General features: G+C 34.9%; 1 pseudogene; it reads right to left on the bottom strand.

Annotated features, from left to right (window-relative positions):
• Positions 1 to 593: 593 nt before the first annotated feature.
• LOC108466830 (linamarin synthase 2-like) lies at positions 594 to 14778 on the bottom strand (annotated as a pseudogene).
• Between the last annotated feature and the right edge of the window lie 2149 nt (positions 14779 to 16927).

The following is a 16927-nucleotide window of genomic DNA, read 5'->3' on the forward strand; positions in this document are numbered from 1 at the left end:
ATACCTAACTAAAATCATTGCACTATCTTTCGACATTCATATCACAAAATCAAGTGTATCAAGAACATACTTGATGATGTGTTTTACATCCTTTACACGTTGCCTCTTTGGGGATACCACAAACACCCACACTGAAGCTTAAATGAGGCTTGCTTGTAGTTAGAGACAATAAACTTCTTATCATACTCCTCTAAGTGCTAGAAATAGTGGCACCCCTTTTGCATCTGTTAATTTTCTTACTTGGTGATATAGGGGTCATTGCTGGCTTAGCTCTTTCTAATCCAAACTTCTTAATTGAGTTCTTTGCATACTTCCTATAATTTTTATAGGTTATATTAAAACTGAAGATTCATTAGAAAATATCTTTATAAAAGCTTTGAATGAAACTCGAGTTAATCACATTCATAATAAGGTGGGCATGATTAATATCTATACCCTAATACAGTGAATACGAGCTTCAAATACATACTAATACATACCTCACACAACTGCATTCACTTATAAAGGAAAAAATAGAGAAAAAAATAGAAATAGACATCGAATGGTCCCCATTCATTATTTACATAATTCCCCACTGAAAATACTATTTCGAGTTAACCATGTTTGAAAGCTTCCTTAATAAATCTGTCAAAAGAAATGTAAGATAATCCCCTAACTTCAACCGCTTCTTTGGTTTTTTTCTTTCATTCCAATGCCTTTTTCTTTTTTTTTCTTTCCTTCCTCACCTTCCATCATTTCCTTAACTAAAAACTCTATGTTCTCTCGCTTCACATCATGATCCACCTCCATGCCAATACCCCAATGAATGCAAGCATAGCGACAATTGGTTTGTTGATCAGCAAAAAATGGCCAACAAATTATTGGCAAGCCTCCTGATATGGTTTCAACGGTAGAATTCCACCCACAATGTGTCAAAAAAACACCAATTGAAGAATGTAAAAGAACCTGATATTGGTTGCACCAGCTTGTTATCAGCCCTCTATCCTTAATCTCCTTATTAAAAACTAGGTAAAACTAATGAAATAGATGACTAAAGAATAAGAGGTTGGTAAAGAAGATTACAAACTTGTAATCTCAGATTGGTTTCTATTGTTGAATCTTGAAAACTAGCTTAATTACATTCAGATTAGAAACCTGTTTTATAGCATTTTACCAATTGCTCCTAACTACTCTTAGCTGTGTTAACAACTTTTTAACTGACTAACCGCCTAGTTAAGTGATCCTTAATATTCACCCAGCTTTCTGACGGGTAAGACCCAGAGAAGAGTTCGAAAACGAGTAAAAAATGTCATCGACAGTGGCTTGGTGAAAATATCAGCAACTTGGTCACAAGCTGGAACCTCACCAACAATAATTGACCCATCCGCTACTTTTTCCCGTATAAAGAACAAGTCCATCTCAATTTGCTTGAACTTAGAATGTAATACAGATTAGCATAGCAAGGATGCAAGATCGAGCTATCACACCAAACATTAAGAGTATCATCTAACTTAAGCTGTAGTTCTTGAAGTAGGGATAGCAACCAGTTAACCTCACTAGTGGATATGGCAAGACTCCTGCATTCTATCTCAGCTGTAGACCTAGAGACCACTTGCTTCTTCTTAGACCCCTACGAGACTGGAGCGGTCCTGAAATAGACACATACCCTAAAGTGGACCAGCAGTCGTCAAAATCTAACCCCCAGTTTATGTCGACATACGCATTCAGAGATAGTCGATTAGAGGGTCGAAAAACAACCCCAGAATCAATGGTGCCACTCAGATACCGCAAAAAATATTTTAGAGCAGCCATATGAACATTGGTAGGTTTGTGCATAAATTGACATATCCGGTTTACATCATACACAATATCTGGACGTGTAAGTACAACGTACTGTAGTGCACCCGCAAGGCTCTTATATTCAGTCGGATCCTTTAAGCACTCACCATCTTCTTTGGATATAGCTGACGAGCTTACCATCAAAGTGTTAACACTCTTTACATTTGCCATAGATGCTCAGTCAAGAATATCACGTATGTATTTAGCCTGACAAATATGTAAACTCCCTGTAGAGGATCGAGTAACTTCATTCCCAAGAAAAAAGTACAGATCACCCATGTCCTTGAGCAAGAACTTATCATTCAGCAATTGAAAATGTAACACCCCTAGCCCGAGTCCGATCGCCGGTTTAGGCTATGAGGTATTACCAAGCTGAACATTTAATTTTTCAATCACATAATCTATCAACAAAAGCAGAAATCAAACTGAATACATACAGATTTATAAGTTATAAATGCCATTTTCATACGGCCAAAATATTTACAATTACAAAACATATTTTATCAACAGTCCAACCTATACATGCCATATCGAGACCAAAATATAACTGTACCAACAAGATCGATAGTACGATGAATCACGACGATCCACGAGTCGGTGGCCAAAATCAACAATCTATAAAGCGGAGAGATAAGAAAGCGAGTAAGCTTTGAGGCTTAGTAAGTTTTAAGCATTTCAACAATTAAAACATGTCATTTAAATCGAACAATGAATATTACCAAATTCAGATTCTAATTACAATCACTAGGCCAAATATACACGAGTATACCACACATAAAGACTATTGGCGAATATAAATACACAAAGAAATTTTCAAGACATGCTTCACTTTACTTTATGGCTCATACAAACTAATTTAATTCACATATTTTCATATAATGGCGTACATCGATCGAATAGGTCATTTCTCTTATTCATAGATATATTAATCATTCACATAGTTATATCGTTGTTTGATACTAATGACTCACTTTGCAATCAATTCACATAACAGTACATAATATGTACCTGGTCATTACCATGTATCATACATATTCGATAATAGTTTACTTTGAACATTTGAATTTGTAATCTCATTCGAATCACCGGCGTTAAACCTGCTAGGTTTCAAAACCCGAATCCAATTACTAGCTCAAAGCCTGCGGAACTTTAAGCCCAGATATAGTACCAGCACTAAGCCTGCGGGATTTAACTCGGATATACATTACCAGCACGAAGCCTGCGGGATTTAACCTAGATATTTAATATATCGAGAGCTAAGCATATTTACCCACATGATAATTCGGCTCATATAACATATCACATTTGTACTTCACTTTCTTCATTCGAGTATGAGCACACAACAAAAACACACTTTCAATATAACTTTCAATTCAACACTTTTATGCAAGAACACATAACCATTTCACTACCTCAACTTAACTCCTAATATCCATTCGATTACATTCCATATACTCAAGTTATTTATTAAACAACCTTATTCAAGTAGAGACAATAGATTGCAATTCATTTATCATGCTTATCTCATTACATTAATTATCTAATAACTGTAATTACTCAAAACTTACCTCGGATATTTTTGAACAGTTGCGGATAGGCTATTCGTTCGCTTTCTCCTTTCCCTTATCTGGTCTAGTTCCTCTTTGCTCTTGAGCTTAATTTAAACAAATGAATTTGTTTAATCATTTCGAACATCAAAGGCCTTTTAAAGCACTTAACCTTTATACTCAATAATGAAACCAAACCATATACCTAATTATTTTATCACATCACCTTAAGCACACATATTAACTATCATACACCCATTTCACATGCCAAGTTACAATGAATAAAAATACATACACACCAATAATTTAATTACCCATTTCGATCTTATAGGGTAACTTCAATACATCATGTTTATACAATTTGTCATACACGTACCACATATTTAACAAGCTGAAATTGCTCTTAAATTATCCATTATAATCATTTCATAGATATAAAACATAGCTGAAAAATCCTTAGCATAAATGCATATAATAACACCCAAATCATCAAATATTTTAATGCACACGACACATGAGGTTAAATAAAACTCTATTCAATTTTAAGATATTAACCCTACTAAACTCATACCATGACCATATCTAACCGAATTCAAGTAGAGGATTAAATACAACCACGTATACACCAATATATAATTATAACATGCTTTAATATCTTATATATCCCATTCAGCCTTAACCACTCAAACTTAGCTTTCATATACAAATTCCATCTCATGATCAATTGTAGCAAATTACACATAGGTTACATTATTGCCAAACAATGACCGATTATGTATATCAAATAAATAGTTCACATAACACATAACTCAAATAACCAAAGTTCATATAACCCTAATGTCCAAATATGAATATCACTCAAATTTTCTTATGACTTAACCTTTTACTCCTTTTAGCCTAATATTCATTAAACATTTAGTTTACTTACACAAGCACAATCTCTCAAGGCTTATTATATTTTCAAGTACACATCAAATCTATATAGTCGAATATATATATATATATATTTATTTAGTTCATCAAACCGATATTTAATCCTATTTCCCCTAACACAATTGTATTCGGCAATGACCACAATCATTTAACCAACTAAAAAAATTAAACCACAACATTTTAAATTCATCTTATTCCTCCCCCTTTTGACCGAATGAATATATATATCAAATGAAAACTCAACTAAACAACAATATTTTTTTCTTTCCAAAATGCATATACACTCATACGGCAAATTTCAATTTGTACTTTTCAACCATGAATTCTACTCATTCAACCATCATTTAAGCTACTTAACAAAAAACTAACATCTTCCCAAAGACTTATCAAAATAACACCAATTTAGCACTTGGCGAATGGACATTTGTTCATTGATTCATGAATTTAAACCATGGGTTAAATAAACTATGTACTTACCAATTTAATCTCATAATCAATTAAAATAAAAAATCACAATGCATACCTTAAATTGGGATAGCCATGGCCGAATGCCTTGGTTTCTTCTTCAATATTTTCTTTCCCAAATTCGACAATCAAGAAGAAAGATGAACATCTTTTTTTTTTATCATCATTTATTGTTTTACTAATTAATTTATTTCAAAAATAAAGCCATCACTTATTATAATACTAAAATAAAACATATATTATACATCAACCACCATTTATGGCCGGCCACTAAACAAAATTGGTCCATTTGACATGCAAATCCCTCATGTCATCATTTCATGCATTATTTGGTACTTTAAAATTTACCTATCACACTTTCAAGTTTTATCACATGAGTCCTATCTTATAAATTTCACATACAAATGACCAGATCAAAGCATGAAACTTTCACACGTGCATTTACACATATAATAAACACAGAATTTAATAGTTAATTATTTTTATGACTCGGTTTTGTGGTCCCGAAACCACTTTTCGATTAGGGTCAAATTAGGGCTGTCACAGAAAAAACCAATCAATGGTAGTAGCCAGACTTCTAGTGATAATAATGTCATCAACATATACCAAGACATAGAGAGTGGACTCAGACGTGACTCGAACAAACAAGGATCCATCAAACCTTGAAATGACAAAACCAGCTTCTTAAACTAGGGGCGAGGGGTCTGACGAAGACCATATAAAGCTTTCTTCAGATGACACACAAGCTACTGGCCAGTCGAGCCATACTGAACATAACCCGGAGGTTGTTGCATAAATACTTCAGTGTCAAGTTCACCATTCAAAAATGCATTATTCACATCTACCTGTCAAAGAGGCCATCCTCTAGAAACAACAATGGACAGAATAACCCAAATAGTAGCAGGCTTTACAATTGGACTAAAAGTTTCCTTGAAGTCACAACCAGGAACCTGGGAGCACCATTTGGCAACCAATCTGGCTGTCTGGCTAGCAATGGTACTGTCAGGATTTCTCTTAATCTTGAATAGCCATTTGCACCCAATGACCTTGCGATCTGGTGGTAGAGGAACCAGTTCTCAAGTGGAGTTATGAATAAGAGCGTCATACTCTGCTTGGGTAGCAACTCGCCACTCAGCAGTAGAAAAAGCTTCCATAATTTGGATGGTTCCATGGCTTCAACGAACATAACTTTAAGTTTGAAAATACCTACCTTAGTACGAGTCATCATGGGATGAGTGTTGGTTTCAGCTAGCATGTGGTTCGAAGTACGGGACGTCGAGGGAGCATCTTCCATAAACCATGAGGACTCGACAGTATCACCAGTCGAAGGACTATGCTCATGTGCACTAGTAAGACCAGCCGGAGACGATCCGACAGTATCACTAGTTAGAGGACTAGACTCATGTGCACCATTAAGACCAGCTGGAGACGATCCTGAAGAAGATAACAGAGCCGATGATCTTATAGAGGGTGCCACAGAGCGAGAGGAGACTTTCCGAACTATAGGAACAGTTTTTGATACAGTCATACCATACTTTAGACCCAGACCTTTGTAGTTAACTTTAGAGGACAAAAACTTAGTCTCATCAAACACTACATGTCTTGAAATAACTATCTTACCATTTGGTAGAAGACATTGATATCCCCTGTGTTGAGTGCTATAGCCCAAGAAGGTGGAAGGTTATGACCGAAATTCTAATTTATATGTCACAAACAGTCGTAAGTAAGGATAACAGCAATATTCAAAAACCCGTAAGTGGTCATAGGTGGGATCCTGACCATATAGGGCCTTAAAGGGGGACTGTTCGTGTAAAACCGGAGTGGGAAGGCGATTTATAAGATGAACCGCACAGCAAAACGCATACCCCTAGTACTCCATGGATAAATTTGCTTGGGCCAGAAGCCTGATGCCTAGTTGCACAATGTAACGATGTTTGCATTCAACTACTCCATTTTGTTCAGAAGTATATAGGCATATCAATCGATGAATAATTCCTTGAGACGCTAGGACACTTGTAAAAGCCCAGTACTCTTTACCCCAGTCACTCTGAAATTGTTTGATGGTCTTGCCAAACTATGTTTTAATTAACTGCTGAAATTGCATAAAGCATTCTATTGCCTGAGATTTCTGACTAAGATGATAAAATCACGTAAATCTAGTGCATACATCAACAAATGTTACGTAATACCACTTATTTTCACATGCAACTACCCCGGGTCCCCAAAGATTAGAAACAGTCAGTTCAAATGGTTGATATGTAGTCGTCGACATAGAAAAAGGCAATTTGTGTGATTTTCCTTTTAGACACGCGATGCATATACCACCATCACAACATTTATTGAAAACAATATTACATTTTTGTAAAACGTTCTTAACAACAGAAGCAGACGAGTGGCCAAGACGATTGTGCCACAAAGCAAGCACAAGACATGCCACGATCGAATTTTAGAGCTTCGAATGAGCAGCAAACGGAGCCTCAGTAGGGACCAGGAAGTGGTATAACCCGTCACAAATATGGCCCTTCAGCAAAGTTTCCCAGGTCTTGATGTCCTTTATTACACAATATGTTAGATAAAATTCAAAAAATACATCGTAAGCGTAATGGGCCCATAACCCACAGGTTTTAGGATCAAAATCGGACTCTAATACCATATTAGAAACTAGGTAAAACTAATGAAATAGATGACTAAAGAATAAGAGGTTGATAAAGAAGATGACAAACTTGTAATCTCAGATTGATTTCTATTGTTGAATCTTAAGAACTAGCTTAATTACATTCAGATTAGAAACTTGCTTTTATAGGCATTTTACCAACTGCTCCTAACTACTCTTAGTTGTATTAACAGCTTTTTAACTGACTAACCGCTTAGCTAAGTGGTCCTTAACACTCATCGAGGAACTTTTCATCCAAAATTGCAAAATCACCCATCACGATATCTGGTCTAAGGATCCATAAGAATAGGTGCTTAGAGTTAGCCAATCCCCATGCAAATTCCTTGAGATTCTTCTCCGATATGAAAGTAATGCTTCCATAGTTAACATACGCAACTAAATTGGGTTCCCTTTTGTTAAGCCATTCAATGCAGCTTGTATCTTCTTTCCATAGGCTTGAGTTCATTGACTTGGACGGGTCATCATCTATGTGCCTAGCAAGCAGATGAAGTGGTCCTAATTTATAAACTCAGCGATTACTTTTAACACTTCATGTTCCAACTCATCGAATGTGTTGAAGATGATTGCTGGAGCATTTAGGCAATTTTGTGCTTCGGAGCTCAAGAAATCAAATATGATATCATTTGGATTGTTCGCTCTTATAAACCTGGAGAGATCTCTGTTACTCATTCCAGGGACCCAATCGATAGGTTTATCAAGAGTTCCATCACTGAGAAAAGTTTCATCTGACATATACAAAAAAGATAAGGGTCAAAATTTTAGTTATTTTTAGACCATGTCAACAATGACCTGCCCTACAAGAGGTGTTAAACACATCAATACTCTGAACATTATTAGTGTTGTGATGGTGAGGAGTACTATTAGAAGGTTGAGGGAGTAAAGTGAGTGCTGAGCCAACAACATTGGCATATTTAATTTTAGTAGGATGTTTTTGTATGTTTTAGCTAAAGAAATCTTATTTTGACAATATATCAAAAGAAAAGAGAGAAAAATAATAGAAAATAAACATAATATGTGGAGGATATATTATGTAGATAATCAAATTTGTATATTGAAAATAAAATTAAAAAATTTACTTTCAAATAATCAATTGAAGTACTAGAGAAAATCAATTGAAGTAGAATGTGTTACAAATAAGAAGGCGGTAAGAAGAAGGAAGGAGGCTACAACTTCTTATTTTATTTATTTTAATAGATTCATACCCAAACCAAAATAAATTTAGAATAATTTTGTTTTAATCTTTTTTTTTTACATTTTCATCTACATGAAAATTATCTTTCCCATTAAATCACATTGTCATATTTATGAGAAATTAATTCTCTAAAATAAAATTAAATTCAAAGAAGGTACATAAATTTTGAAAAACCAAGAATTAGAATAAAATTTCAAGTGATTAAAATATCGGAAAGTAAAAAAGAAAATATTTTTTTCAAAAACACATAAGTTTGAAGTAATATATATATTTCATTCTCTCTCCTCTTACTATTTCAACTTGGAATTATTTGTTTTTATGCATTAGGGTAAAAAATGACCATTCTCTTATATTTTTTTTTCTCTCGTTTTTCTTACTTACCAAGCACTCAAAATTTGCTCTCCTTTTTTCACTTTTTCATTTTCTCTTTTACTCTTATTTTTCCACTAAGCCAAGCGAATCCTAAGGCTTTGCTTGATAGAGTTGAAAGAAAATGGAGAGGAAAGAAAATTGGAGAGGTAGAAAATTGTTTTTTCCTTTGTTTGGTAAAGTTGAAAAATAAAAGAAGAAAATAAAACATTTGAAAAATGTATAAATTTGAATTAATAGACAAGGAAGGATTCTATAGAACTGTGATTCTATGTCATCCCTATCTCTTTTAAATAAGAGAACGACAAAAAATATTTTTCCTTCTCATATTTAACAATTTTAGTTTGATTTAAATTTTTAAGGAGAAAAAAATCTGATTTGTCATTTCCTATTGGAATCCCTTTTCTTAATATACATCTCTCTCATTCTCATTTTCTCTTCTCTTCTCTCCTCTTTCATTCTCATTTTCTCTTCTCTAATCATTCTTATTTGAAATGATTGATTTTTATATATTATAATAGAAAGTGACCATTTTGCTATTTTTTTTCCTACTAAGCATTCTAAAATTTTATTTTTTTTTTTTTCCTTTTTTTCACTTCCTACTTTCATCCCTTTATATTCTTACTCAAGCACACTCCAAGTGCTAAGGAGAGAGGATTACAAGCGTGGTTGATTGATTGAGACTGGAAAAAAGTACTTACTTTGGAATGGGAAAATGCCTCGTTTAATCAGTTCACTGAATTGAAGATATCCCATGAAACTACAAGCTGAGGCAGTCCAAAACTAAACTTCTGGTGTACCAAGTAATTCAGCAGCCTTAATAGCAAAGCTCATAACTCTATCCGAAACTATGCAAGCAACAGTGGACACTTGGGGCAAGGAGTTTAACTTAGCTAGTAACTCTAAAAATGGTGCCAAACAATTCATTCGTATCAAATCATTTAGAACTGGAACATCCTAAGTTGCATCACGACCGGATGGTGGCAGCTCTGTTGATTAAACGTTAAATGTGATTTTAATGGGTTTAATTTAGAAGTTTTTTTTAGGAGAATGAAAGGTCAAGAGTCATTGGTTTATGGTTATATTAGATTTTAATATTTTCAATTTTTTTTGAAGGACAATAGCCTATAAATAGTATGTAAGTATTTGATATTAGAGAAAGAAAAACAACAAGAAAGTTTAGAAGTTAAAATAAAAGTTTTTTTTTGTTCTATCTTGAGCAATTTGTCAATTTGGTATCCGAGCCATGGAGAGTGTGACCAGTAATGTGCCGTTACCTCGACTAACGAAGGCAAACTTCGAGAATTGGAGCATCCAAATGAAAGCTATTCTCGGGTCTCAAGATGGTTGAGAGGTGGTCTAATAAGGTTTTGTAGAACTGGCAACTACCGCGGGATATACGGTGGCTCAAAATAAGACGTTGAAAGAGATGTGATCGAAAGATAAGGCGGCATTGTACATGGTGTTCCGAACTATTGACGAGTTGGGCTTTGAGAAGATTGTGAGTGCGACAACTTCAAAAGAAGCGTGAGACATTTTGGCGAAGGTGTACAAAGGAGCCGACTGGGTTAAACAAGTCCGCCTTCAAAATCTTCGCGGTGAGTTGGAAGGTGTGAAGATGAAGGAATCGAAAGGTGTCTCTGACTACATTAGCGTGTTCAAACCGTGGTGAACCAACTCAACCAAAACAGAGAAGCGTTAACAGATGCACGAATTGTGGAGAAGATTTTGAGGTCGTTAACTGACAGTTTCGAGAATGTCGTATGTGCCATAGAAGAGTCAAAGGATCTAGCAATGCTCACAGTCGATAAGCTCATCGGTTCTCTCGAGGCATATGAACAACGTAAGAAGAAGAAGAAAGAGGAGACACTTGAGCAAGCACTTCAAACTAAGACTTCAATCAAAGACGAAAAGGTTTTCTATTCTCAAAACTTTTGAGGTAGATGGCATGGCCGTGAAGGTCGAGGAAATGGTCACGGTAGAAGAGGCTGCGGTCAAGAAAGGCATTATGAGGAGAATGAGCAATCAAACCAACAAAATTAGCGTGGAAGAAGACGCGTTTGTGGAAGAGGCGGTCGGTCAAATTATTCCAACATCGAGTGTTACAAGTGTGGCAAATATGGTCACTATGCGAAGGATTGCAACTCTGATAAGTGTTACAATTGTGGTAAGACGGGGCATTTTGCGAAAGAATGTCGTGACTTGAAAAAGGTGAAAGAGACAACCAACCTAACCACGGAAGATGATGAGGCGAAAGAAGGTTTTCTCTTGAGGCATACAACGAAGTCAACACCAACAACAACATGGTGTGGTACCTTGACACGAGTGCAAGCAACCTTATGTGCGGGCACAAGCACCTATTCAAAGAGATACGAAAGGTTAAAACGGGACATGTGTCGTTTGGAGATGCGTCGAAAGTTGAGGTAAAAGGCCAATGTACGGTTTGTTATTTACAAAAGGATGGGTTAGTTGGGTCTATCCAAGATGTGTATTACGTACCAGACCTCAAGAGTAACATGTTGAGTATAGGGCAACTCATGGAAAAATGTTATTCGGTACTTATGAAAAATCGGGTGTTACACTTGAAAGATAAGGAAGGGTGTTTGGTCGCTCGAGCGGAAATAGGGAGAAATCGCATGTACAAAGTTGAATTTGAGAAGCATTCGAGAAAAATGTTTGCGAGTTGACATAGAAGACAAGACGTCGCTGTGGCATCTCCATTTTGGTCACCTACATTATGGTGATCTAAATGAGTTGGCAAAGAAGAACATGGTGCATGGGCTACTGGACATGGACTATGAGGGAAAATATTATGAAGAGTGTATACTCGGCAAGCGTCAGAACTTTGTTTCAAAAAAAACCAGAATATTGGGCTAAAAAACCTCTCGAATTGATTCAAACCGACATATGTGAACCAATCTCCATCGAATCTTTTAGCGGTAAAAGGTATTTCATTTCCTTTATCGATGATTTCTCACGAAAAACTTGGGTTTATTTTTTGAAAGAAAAATCCAAGGCGTTCGAGGTGTTTAAAAAGTTCTAAGTGATGGTGGAAAAGGCAACCGGTAGACACATCAAATTTGTACGATCCGATAGAGGTGGCGAGTATACTTCGATGACTTTCATGGAGTATTGTGAGGAGCAAGGCATAAGAAAATTCCTAACCGCACCGTACTCTCCCCAACAAAACGGTGTGACAGAGAGGAAGAACTAGACTGTTCTCAATATGGTTCGGTCAATGCTCAAGAGCAAGAAGATGTCGAAGGAATTTTGGGCGGAAGCCGTGCAATGTGCTATCTATGTGCAAAATCGGTGTCTACATGTGAAGTTGAATGATCAAACACCACAAGAGGCTTGGAGCGGACAAAAACTGACAGTTTCTCATCTCAAAGTATTCGGTAGTGAGGCCTATGCATATGTGCCAGATCAGCGAAGAACGAAGCTCAAAGACAAAAGTAAAAGGTTTATTTTTATTGGGTATGATGAGAAAACAAAAGGATACAAGCTACTCGACCCGATACGTAAGAAGGTTGTGGTGAGTCATGATGTACAAGTTAATGAAGCAAGCAAGTGGGATTGGAATAACTCAACGGAGGTCATAATCAAAGATGGAGAATCATCAACCACTACACCAACAATCATACCGAAAAATCCTGAAACTATCGATGATGAAGATGAACCGCAATAACCCAAAATGCGAAGTTTACAAGATTTGTATGATTCAACAAATGAGATACACATTGTATGTCTTTTGGCAGATTCTGAGAATATAAGTTTTGAAGAGGTGGTGTGAGACAAGAAGTGGCAAACTGCCATAGACGAGGAGATTAAAACAATTGACAGCAACAATACATGGGAGTTAACGGAGTTGCCGAAAGGAAGTCTGCCCATTGGTGTGAAGTGGGTGTTCAAGAGAAAGATGAATGCTCAAGGCGAGATAGAACGGTATAAGGCGCGACTTGTTGCAAAGGGATACAAACAAAAGGAGGGAATCAATTATGACGAGGTGTTTACTCCCGTTACAAGAATGGAGATAATTTGATTGCTCTTTTCACAAGCGGCTCAATTCAAATGGCCAATATTTCAAATGGATGTCAAGTCAGCATTCTTGAATGGTGTACTCGAAGAAAAAGTCTACATCGAACAGCCACCCGGGCACATAAAAAGTGGAGAAGAGAAGAAGGTATTGAAATTGAATAAGGCACTTTACGAGTTGAAGCAAGCACCGCAGACATGGAATACTCGTATTGATACATACTTCAAGGAGAACAGGTTCAAACAATGTCCGCATGAACATGCCCTTTACGTGAAGAAGAATAGAGGTAATATGTTATTTGTTGCTCTTTATGTTGATGACCTCATTTTTATGGGGAATAATGGTGAAATAATACAAGATTTTAAGAGCACAATGACACAGGAATTTGAGACGACAGATTTAGGTTTGATGAAGTTATTCCTAGGTTTAGAGGTAATACAAGAAAAGACAGGTATTTTTGTGTCACAGGAGGTATACGCAAAGGAAATTTTGAATAAGTACAAGATGACATATTGCAAACCGGTATCAACACCAATGGAACCAAGTGTAAAACTCTCAAACTTTGATGGAGGAGAACGAGTCAAAGCGAGCAAATACCGGAGTCTGGTGAGAAGTCTTCGCTATCTCACTTGCACAAGGCCTGATCTTTCATTAAGTGTTGGCATTGTAAGTCGGTTCATAGAGGAGCCAGTTTATTCACGTTGGAAGGTGTTGAAGTGAATACTACGATACATCCAAGGAACGGTGTCACTCGGGTTCTTTTATTCAAATATGGAAGATTACAAGTTGATTGGGTACTCTGACAGTGATTGGTGCGGAGACTTAGACAATCGAAAAAGCATATCGGGATATGTGTTCTTTATGGGTAACACGGCGTTTACTTGGCTTTCAAAGAAGCAACCAATTGTGACACTCTCGACATGTGAAGATGAATATGTGGCAACGTCTTGATGTATGTGTCATGCTATATGGCTCAGAAATTTGTTGGACGAGTTGGAGTAACAACAACACGGTGCGACTGAGATACGAATTGACAATAAATTAGCAATTGAGTTAGCAAAGAACCCAGTGAATCATGAAAGAAGCAAACACATTGACATTCGTTTTCACTTCATCCGAGATCATGTAAAGGAAGGAAGTGTGAAATTAGTGCACGTGGCAAGCCGGGACCAAGTCGCAGATATCTTCACAAAACCGCTATCGATGGTACTTCTTGACAATTGCAAAAAATTAATCGACATGAAGGATGGCAGAAGCATTTAAGTTTACGAGAGAGTTTTGATGATTAAACGTTAAATGTGATTTTAATGGGTTTAATTTAGAAGTTTTTTATAGGAGAATGAAAGGTCAAGAGTCATTGGTTTATGGCTATTATTAGATTTTAATATTTTTGTTTTTTTTAAGGACAATAACCTATAAATAGTTTGTAAGTATTTGATATTAGAGATAGAAAAATAACAAGAAAGTTTAAAAGATAAAATAAAAGTTTTTTTTTTTGTTCTGTCTTGAGCAATTTGTCAAGCCCGTCTGGGATTGTTTCGAATTGGCAATTGGGCAGACCCTTGACAGAGTCTGGCCCTTGGGACTGGATGAAGCTCCTATGGTTGAACTTAATGTTATCAAAGGTTATGAAAAAGCCTCTTGAATGTAAGAACTTAGCCAGTTGCATCATGGGGCTAACATGGCCTTGTGATGGATATGGAACGCATACAGCGTGAGGTTTTGTAGTTTCAACTGAACTCATCTTAGCAAAGCAATAAAAAAGTTAGAAAATTAAGGTCAGGGAAATCTTTTCTTTCTTGCTAGCTTCAATGAAGCTTGAGGATTACGTAGGAACATTTATATATCTTTATGTACATATGCTGAAAAAAAGAAGAAGAAAATGTGCCATTTGTTTTAAATATACCGATTTAGTTATTTTTTTTGGAGAGTGAAAGGAAAATGCATCCTATAGGACGTGATTTTTTTACTAAAAATTAATAACTTAGCTATTTTGATCAGATGGTTAAATATTAGTATTTTTTCCTTTTAAGTCTCAGGTTTGATTCATCTCTTACTCACATTTGTATTTTTTATTTCATGTTGTTTTAAGCTTTTTTAATTAATATTTTTTTTTACACATAAACTCTTTTGGTTAGGTGGTTAGATAATTGAGATTTCATCCTTGAGTTTTAAGTTTAATTGGCCTCTTATAAACATTTTAATATGTATTTTTATTTCATGTTGTTTCAAGTTTTTTTAATTAATGTTTATAATTAATAAGTATATTGTTTTCAAAGTTTTTGTTCTTAATTCATCTCTATTTTATTTATAAAATCATTTAATAAAGTGAATTTAAAAAAAACATTAGCTAGTTCTTTAGATATATTTTTCTTTATATATAATATTTATATGTCAAATATTTATTTTCTCCACATATATTGTGGGGTATGATGATTTCAAATATTATAAAATCAAATAATTATTTCAAATGTCATTGGTTTTTCATCTACATTGTGGGTATGATATTTCAAATATAATTATGTTTATATGTGAAATATTTCAAATAATTATTTCAAATACACATACAAAAACATTTAATATGTCAATTCACTACACTCATTGCCGAAACTTTTTTGGAAGCTTGACTTTTTATTTTAATAATGAAGACGGAGTCGCCACCAATCTTTTTTATTAGGTGTGATTGGGTCACCTCGAAATTCAATCATTTTAATAAAAATGTTAGATTTACTAAAACGATAATTTTCGATCTACAAAATCCAAGAAATGAGTTTAGGAGTCGGTTACGTATGAGGAAGGATTAGCACCCTCATAACGCCCAAAATTGGCACCTAGTTGATTACTTGATGTCTTAGCGTAAAAAATTAAGAATTCGAAGAGAATTTAAAATGCAATCCCTTTTACATGATGTTATTTGATGGCATTGAAAATATCACTAATTAAGTTTTATGGAGAAGGTTCTTTTGTTTTGAGTCAATCAAAAAGTCATGTCCCGTAAGTTAAGGGCACTATGTTTCGAATCACCGAAAAGAAGTCATACCCCATAAGTTAAGGGTACAACTTCTCGAATCCCTAAATAAAGAACATTGCCTCGATTTTAATTATTTCTTATGCGTCGTGTAAAAACGAATATAACATTTAATGCGATGTTCGATTAATTTATTTGAGCATGGTACAAAAAATGAACGAATATACTTAAACATGTCATGTAATATGGTAATGGAAAAAAAAATGAAAATAACTAGGTGGGTAAAAAACAAAATAATGATATAATAGCATGATAATAAAAATAAAAATGATAGTAATAGTAGTCATGCTAATGGATAATAATACTACTATAATAGTAATAATAACATTAATTCATGATAATAATAACAACAGTCACGACATGATTAATAACATAATACCAATATAAATAAATAAAATAATAACCACCTAAGGATAAAAATAAAATGCACAGTTTAAAAGGGCAAAATGGGAATAACATGAATTTGCAATGCTGAAAATAAAATAAAAATAGTAAGTAAAGGGATAGAATTAAAAAAATAAAGCACTAAACTGAAAAATAAAAAATAGAAAAATAATGTAAGAAAAAGAAATTTGCAAAAAAAAAAAAGATAAAGGATTAAATCAAAATATGCAAAAGGCGTGGGGACCAAATGGGTAATTATCCCACCCATTATACATGCCATTTCCAGAAGTGGTCAATGGTTAGAGGACCAAAGTAAAAAAAGAAAAAAAGAATTAAATGGTAAAATTTAAAAGAGAAAAAAAAACTAAATTAGAATAATATCAAAACATGCTTAAAAGCGGGGGGACCTGGGTAGAAATTATCCCAACCCTTCAAAAAACACACGGATCTTGAGGGGATTTGGGTCTAGTTGTCGGATCGT

The sequence above is a fragment of the Gossypium arboreum genome, chromosome 2, assembly GCF_025698485.1.
Source record: "Gossypium arboreum isolate Shixiya-1 chromosome 2, ASM2569848v2, whole genome shotgun sequence".
Lineage (NCBI taxonomy): Eukaryota > Viridiplantae > Streptophyta > Magnoliopsida > Malvales > Malvaceae > Gossypium > Gossypium arboreum.